The following is a 6,585-nucleotide window of genomic DNA, read 5'->3' on the forward strand; positions in this document are numbered from 1 at the left end:
AACCAAGCATCTCAGAACACCCAGTCAGCCTTACCTAGAGAATTCTAAATCAATGCATGCAGATTAAGTAGGGCTTACATTAGTTAGTTTACATTAATTTTGCATGCAATAAAAACGAAGAAATAGATTAATTATTATTTTAAATGGATGCTTACGTTTCTCTCTATATATAGCATTGATCATGAACATTATTTGAGCGGAAAACAGAATCTCATCAGAAGAATAAAAGTGCATCAGAAGAATGGCTCTGACTGAAGCTGAGTTTGAGAGCAGCAGCATCATGAAGGAATGGAGCGGACAGGTTCAGCCGGCTTTGATAGCATCCTTCATCATCCTCTTCTTCCTGGAGGCCTGTCTTTGGGTCAGAAATCTCACGATTAAGAAAAGGCTTCCAGGCCCGTTCGCATGGCCTTTAGTGGGCAACGCCATGCAGCTGGGACAAATGCCACACATCACCTTCTCCAAGCTGGCGAAGAAGTACGGAAACGTCTACCAGATCAGACTCGGGCGAAGTGACATTGTGGTTCTGAATGGAGACGCTGCTATACGCAAGGCGCTCATTGAACACAGCACTGAATTTGCCGGGAGGCCAAACTTTCTGTCTTTTCAGATGATCTCCGGCGGTCGGAGCATGGTGTTCAGCAGTTACAGCAAACAGTGGAAGGTGCATCGGAAAGTAGCTCAATCGACTTTAAGAGCATTCTCGTTAGCTAACACTCAAACCAAACACACATTCGAACAACACGTTGTTGGCGAAGCCATGGATCTGGTCCAGAAGTTTCTGAGGCTCGGCGCCGACGGACGACACTTCAATCCTTCGCACGAATTCACCGTCGCCGCCGCAAACGTCATCTGCGCGCTCTGCTTTGGGAAACGCTATGGCCACGACGATCCCGAGTTCAGGACTCTCCTGAAAAGAGTGGATAAGTTTGGCGAAACTGTTGGCGCTGGAAGCCTGGTGGATGTTATGCCTTGGCTGCAGTCGTTTCCCAATCCGGTCCGAAGCGTTTATCAAAACTTCAAGCTCCTTAATGAAGAGTTCTTCGCTTATGTGAAGGACAAAGTGATGCAGCATAGAGACACGTACGACCCTGCGGTCACCCGTGACATGAGCGATGCAATCATCGGCGTAATTGAGCACGGGAAAGAGAGCATGCTGACTAAAGACTTTGTTGAGTCTACGGTCACTGATTTAATCGGAGCAGGACAAGACACAGTGTCCACAGCCATGCAATGGATTCTTCTGCTTCTAGTCAAACACCCATCAATCCAAACCAAACTCCAAGAGCAGATTGATAAAGTAGTCGGTCGTGACAGACTCCCATCAATACAAGACAAGAGCAACCTGACCTACCTGGACGCCTTCATCTACGAAACCATGCGCTACACCAGCTTCGTCCCCGTCACCATCCCACACTCCACCACCGCAGACGTCACCATCGAAGGTCTCCACATCCCCAAAGACACCGTGGTGTTCATCAACCAATGGTCCGTCAACCACGACCCTCAAAAATGGCAGGATCCTCACGTCTTCAACCCGTCGAGATTCCTGGACGAGACCGGAGCTCTGGATAAAGACCTGACCAACAGCGTGATGATCTTCTCCACAGGTAAGAGACGATGCATCGGCGATCAGGTCGCCAAAGTGGAGGTTTTTCTGTTCTCTGCCATCCTTTTGCACCAGTGTTCGTTTGACAGCAACCCATCTCAGGATCTCTCCATGGACTGCTCGTATGGTTTAGCACTGAAGCCGCTCCATTACACAATCTCAGCGAAGCTCAGAGGAAAACTGTTTGGCTTGGTATCACCGGCATGAGTATAAATAAATAACCAGCTTCTTATTGTGACTAAAGGCCAGCGGAGACTGAACATATTCCAATTGTATTCCACATAATGAGATTATTAAAGCTGCACTGAATGCTGTTTATTACTTGTATATTTAATATTTAAACACGTTTGCATTGATTCAATGATTTACTCACATCCATAGAAAATGTTGTCAGGTAACTGAAGAGATTCTTCAGCTCTTAACAGTAATGTTTTAATTGCTTCATGTTTATAAAACACCATCTATGCTTCAAAATAATGTAAGAAGGACTGCGATATGAAAACTTTACGGTCCACTGCTAAGCCATTATCACTGTAGACATATCAGTTATTATGTAATATTATGCAATTGTTTGTAGATCGTGTTGAGTCATGTTAATGTTTAGCAGCTGTTCTTTTACTTCCTATGAGCTCGCCTCAGATTGGCATCGCAGTGCATTTAATTATGCTTGCATAAAACTGTATAACAATGTGATTATGTGCTTCAGGTATTTAAAGTATTAGGCATTTAAGCATTTACTTATACCCATTATACAGCGGTTTATATAAATTATATTCTTTTAAAATGCATATAAATTTGAGATTCGTAAAAAGGCTGCTTTGACTTGTTGAAATAACAGTAGTTTTAGGGATATGCCAAAATTGCAATCAGTGTTTTGCTGAGACTGAATCATCCAATAAAGTCTTAAGCATCAGTTGGATGAACTATCAGCTTCCTCATGATGTCATTTTGGTCTCACATGCACAATTTCTCCCACATGCACGAAACAAATCTTCAAAATCAGTATAAAACCAGCAGTATAAATCAGAGCTACTATCTCAAGATGTTCTCCTATATCACACTGCATTTTTTATAATAAATGTTTACACTGAATGTTTTGCAAGCTCTGTAACTGAAGTGCATGTATTCAGGAAAACAGCTTTTTAAAAAAAAAATATAATAGATTTTTTTTAATGTTCAGGTGTTGTTTTAAATGTTTTCTTTTAACTATTGGAAAATAAGCTACACGTGGAATAAATAAAGTGATGTTTTACAACCTGTGAAGATGCAGTCAGTCTCTTTCTGTTTTGACCCTCAACATGATTAGCATTTTATAAGAGATACATGCACATATACACATACAAACACAATCAAATATTAAAATAAATCACATTAGGCTAAACCAGCTTGGCATCCAAATTTATCGTCTGAATGGCCTGCATCTGTCTTCACTTATATTGTCTCTCCGTATCCTTATTGTTAGTTTTATGGCCAATATTTCTGTTTGCATTCAGTTTCTGAGATATTTCTGTGAAGCCACATCTTTAAAGTCAAATTATCTTATTAAATTTATATAACAGTCATTATTCTAACTACAGCTCATGATAAATGCACGTTCATGGTACATATTTAACTCCATTGTTTGTATCTGTTCTTTGTCTGGCAGACTTTTCACGAGTTACAGACTGAATTCCTCAAGTGACTTGATTTCACTAGCATCCAGTTGGCATCACACTGTGGATTCCAAACAAAATGAAATCACAGCAATTAGAGCAGACTTACAGAGTTAGACAATGTATTCTGTAAAAAAGTCAAGCCAATGCATTGTTATTTTTATGGTTCCATTCATCTTCATCAGACATTTCAGAACTTTGTGGTGAGACAAAAAAAAAAGATTCTGTAGAAAGCAACAGCCATCATTAAATGAAGGCCCACGTCCATTTAGCCTAATATCTGATTTACTTACCCTGCCATTCGCACAGATATAGTGGCACAAAAATGCATTTAAACAACTCATTGAAAATAATATTTGAATGACTTATATAAACAATAAAAGCAAGCATCTATCTCTGCATTTCGAATGCTGCAGTGAGGAACGTCTCACTCATGCTCACATTTCCTCATCATGTTTGAAGTCTCATTGTGCATTCTCCTCAAGTTCACTCAGGTGTCTTCGCAAACAACTAAGATCCACTAACCACAAACAAATACAATGCTGACTGCCTTTCCAGATCAACATTGCATCTATTTACAGTTAACACTTTAATGCACATGCTCGTAATTCTCTAAAATGACACTCACTTTGGTATTTTACCAATACATCTAATACAAACTCGTCTAAAGCGCTGTGCATCTGTAGATGGCTCAAGAACATGTTGGGAGTCCAATGTGTGTCCAGGCCTCTGCTCTCAGGCCGTAATGGGTGGAGAGTCAGAAAGAGTCGGGGGGAAAGAAAACGAACCTGTGGCCCAAACTCCTCCTACTCCAGAGATATATAACACAGTGTCAAGGCTGAAATCTGCATTCTTCTAATCTGGTCATCTCTGGACAGACACCGCAGCTCCGCAAACCCTGACCCGTCTTCCTGTAACCCCACAGCCGGAGAGGGCAGAAAACAGCAGGGTTCTCAAATTCTTTCTTTCTCAGCATTCATGATGGGGAGTTACTAAAACACTTGCAATTTATACAAAAACAAACCTTTAGAGCTTCAGAATACGATGGCAATTTCAGACACAGAATTCGGCATGGAGGGCAGTAGCATCCTTAAGGAATGGAGCGGACAAATCCAGCCAGCACTCATTGCATCTTTCATCTTCCTCTGCTGTCTGGAGGCTTGTTTCTGGGTCAGGAACCTCACTCTCAAAAAGAGGCTTCCAGGCCCGTTCGCCTGGCCTTTAGTGGGTAACGCCATGCAGCTGGGACAAATGCCACACATCACCTTCTCCAAGCTGGCAAAGAAGTACGGAAACGTCTACCAGATCAGACTCGGGCGAAGCGACATTGTGGTTCTGAATGGAGACGCTGCTATACGCAAGGCGCTCATTGAACACAGCACTGAATTTGCCGGGAGGCCAAACTTTCTGTCTTTTCAGATGATCTCCGGCGGTCGGAGCATGGTGTTCAGCAGTTACAGCAAACAGTGGAAGGTGCATCGGAAAGTAGCTCAATCGACTTTAAGAGCATTCTCGTTAGCTAACACTCAAACCAAACACACATTCGAACAACACGTTGTAGGCGAAGCCATGGATCTGGTCCAGAAGTTTCTGAGGCTCGGCGCCGACGGACGACACTTCAATCCTTCGCACGAATTCACCGTCGCCGCCGCAAACGTCATCTGCGCGCTCTGCTTTGGGAAACGCTATGGCCACGACGATCCCGAGTTCAGGACTCTTCTGAAAAGAGTGGATAAGTTTGGCGAAACTGTTGGCGCTGGAAGCCTGGTGGATGTTATGCCTTGGCTGCAGTCGTTTCCCAATCCGGTCCGAAGCGTTTATCAAAACTTCAAGCTCCTTAATGAAGAGTTCTTCGCTTATGTGAAGGACAAAGTGATGCAGCATAGAGACACGTACGACCCTGCGGTCACCCGTGACATGAGCGATGCAATCATCGGCGTAATTGAGCACGGGAAAGAGAGCATGCTGACTAAAGACTTTGTTGAGTCTACGGTCACTGATTTAATCGGTGCAGGACAAGACACGGTGTCCACAGCCATGCAATGGATTCTTCTGCTTTTAGTCAAACACCCCTCAATCCAAACCAAACTCCAAGAGCAGATTGATAAAGTAGTCGGTCGTGACAGACTCCCATCAATAGAAGACAAGAGCAACCTGACCTACCTGGACGCCTTCATCTACGAAACCATGCGCTACACCAGCTTCGTCCCCGTCACCATCCCACACTCCACCACCGCAGACGTCACCATCGAAGGTCTCAACATCCCCAAAGACACCGTGGTGTTCATCAACCAATGGTCCGTCAACCACGACCCTCAAAAGTGGCAGGATCCTCACGTCTTCAACCCGTCGAGATTCCTGGACGAGACCGGAGCTCTGGATAAAGACCTGACCAACAGCGTGATGATCTTTTCTATCGGGAAGAGACGATGCATTGGCGATCAGATCGCCAAAGTGGAGGTTTTTCTGTTCTCTGCCATGTTAATCCACCAACTAACCTTTGAGAACGACCCATCACAGGACTTGAGTTTAAACTGCTCTTATGGGTTAACACTAAAGCCATTTGATTATAAAATCTCTGCCAAACCCAGAGGAAGCATATTTAATGAAGAATAAATGACTGTGTGTGCTTTCAAAACCCACTGTCTCTGATATATTACACTATGCAGAATAAGGTATGTACTTCATATTTAGCAACACTGAACTTCAGAGATAGTATATTAATATAGTTCACTATATACACGTGTAGATTAATTTATGTCTAAATCGAAATGTTTTGTAATCAAGAGTAACTAAAGGAAAAGGGCCAAAAGGAATAAAAATGGTGTCAGCAAGTTTTTATAGTATGCTTACATTTATTTTAAAATTTGCTACTTTCTAAAAAAAACTATTCTGAAAAAATTTCGTATATATATAAATGAACTTCGTCATTAAAAGAGCAATTGCTTTTAATAAGTAAATAAAGGAAAAGCAAGATAAATGTCTAAATTCCTTTTTTTCTACAAGTTTTCAAAACCCTGTCATTTTTAAAAAGTTGATGTTGAAAAATGATACATGAATGTGACTTAAAACTGTTTTTATTGATGTAAATAAAATGCATTGTCGACTACAACAGTGTGTATTTCATTAAATTAAATATTTATATTCATGCTCACTAAGTTGCTCCAAATACAGTCACGCTTTGCTGGCCACATCTGCTGGTTTTCTGTACAAAAACACACGCATATTAATGAAACGCTGTTTGTTGGTCATGTAAATTAGAGGTCTAAATGTATTTACTAATTTACTTTTCCGTAGCACCTTTTCACACACACGCATAAAAAC

General features: G+C 41.9%; 2 pseudogenes; both read left to right on the forward strand.

Annotated features, from left to right (window-relative positions):
* Positions 1-2,872, forward strand: LOC113117795 (cytochrome P450 1B1 pseudogene; annotated as a pseudogene).
* A 1,230-nt stretch (positions 2,873-4,102) lies between these two features.
* On the forward strand, positions 4,103-6,373 carry LOC113117797 (cytochrome P450 1B1 pseudogene; annotated as a pseudogene).
* The last annotated feature ends 212 nt before the right edge of the window (positions 6,374-6,585 follow it).

Source organism: Carassius auratus, chromosome 17 (assembly GCF_003368295.1).
Source record: "Carassius auratus strain Wakin chromosome 17, ASM336829v1, whole genome shotgun sequence".
Taxonomy (NCBI): domain Eukaryota; kingdom Metazoa; phylum Chordata; class Actinopteri; order Cypriniformes; family Cyprinidae; genus Carassius; species Carassius auratus.